A 1,468-nucleotide genomic window follows, 5' to 3' on the forward strand; every position below is an offset into this window, starting at 1 on the left:
CTGGCGCGGGATCGGGCAGTGTTTTGTTCTGCTGTGCATGGGGTCGCTATGAGTCGGAAACGACTCGACGGCACTTAACAACAACAACATATCGAGGAATGGCAACTCTCTTGGTTAGGTCATGCTTTAAAATAGCAAAAATGAAAAAGAAAAAGCTATCCTGTTACGCTTGGAAGTCCTAGCCAGCACTGCAAACACTAGGGCAGAGTCCGCCACAAGGCCCGCAAGTGCACTCCAGACATCCGGCCGCGAATTCTCCGCCTCACCAACCAGACCTTCAAAACAGGCACCCACTGCGGCCCCACATCCAAGCTCGACCGCGCTTGCGGCGCCCCAGAAGGTTAAACCCCACCGAATCGAAGCGCGACCCACAGCAGCCAACAACTTTCTCCTGCTTAAAGAACTTCCTGCCGCTGAGGGACTACTGGTCCGCTTTCTCTTGGGGCCGCGGGCGGCGCGCCACATACGTCACTTCCAGGGGGCGGGTCCCCTGTGGCGGTTGGGCAGCCGGGACCGCGCTGGCGCCTCAGCAGCGGAGCCAATCGCCTGACACGTACACTTTACGTCCTGACGGTTGTGGGGCAAGACACGCGGGAGGCCACGGTTTCAAGGTCGGAGCCTCCGCTGCTTTAACGTCAGCGTGCCGGCGGGGCGCGAGTCTCCTTCGAGCCAACACCGCTCCCAGAGCGCCCGGTACGCCAGCGCCGCCTGCCGGCCCGTCCGGGACCGGAGCTCGGCTGCGAGACGCAGCGCGGCCCTGTTGAGCGGCTGGGGCTCGGAGAGCGGGCCGGCGCTCGGCGGGCTGGATGCCGTCGGGGATCAGTGAGTGCGTGGTTGGGCGCCCGGACGCCTCGGCCGTGGGCGACGGCGGGTCGCCCGGGCGCACGGAGGGTGCAGTAAGGCCAGCGGCGCGCGCCCGGCCCTCGCAGGTGCCCGGCAGCGTCCTGGATCCTGGGCCTCCCAAAGCGCCGCGGGCGGGCTGACCGAGCGCCGTCTTCCCGGAGGCTGAGCGGGAGCGCGAACCAGGAAGCGGCGCATCCCCTGTGCTCCTCCAAAGTGGTGCGGTCCTCCCGGTGGAGCCCGATGGTGACAGGCTGGGTGCATTCGGGGCCCCTGCCCCCTTCTCCTTGCAGCGCCCTCGTGGCCCTGGACAGGGTCTCCCCGTGAAGTGCCCGCTGTGTGCCTCCGCGTGGAAGGCGGTGGCCAGCCTGCCCCAGGGAGAGAGGGGTGTCTCCAAAGTCATGGCGGCGACATTAAGGGCCCCGTTTTCTTTGCACCGGTGGCAAGAGCGACATCCTAAGGAATATCAACCCGAGTGACACCCTCCCCCCTGGGAGGCTGGGTTCCCCTTCTGCGCGCTGCCCTTTGGAATCGCCATTCTTCCTTCCCGCCCTTCCCCATCGCCAGCGAATCCTGGAACCTGGATTCGGTTCTCCCAGGCCTCATTCTCTTCCTTCGCGGGGAGGCT

At 65.5% G+C, this 1,468-nt stretch overlaps 1 pseudogene; it reads left to right on the top strand.

Moving 5' to 3' along the window:
* LOC122151310 overlaps window positions 1-345 on the top strand; it is a 12,154-nt pseudogene extending 11,809 nt beyond the window's left edge.
* The last annotated feature ends 1,123 nt before the right edge of the window (window positions 346-1,468 follow it).

The sequence above is a fragment of the Orycteropus afer genome, unplaced genomic scaffold, assembly GCF_000298275.1.
Source record: "Orycteropus afer afer isolate SDZICR_OR568_19922 unplaced genomic scaffold, OryAfe1.0 scaffold00384, whole genome shotgun sequence".
In the NCBI taxonomy this organism is placed as follows: domain Eukaryota; kingdom Metazoa; phylum Chordata; class Mammalia; order Tubulidentata; family Orycteropodidae; genus Orycteropus; species Orycteropus afer.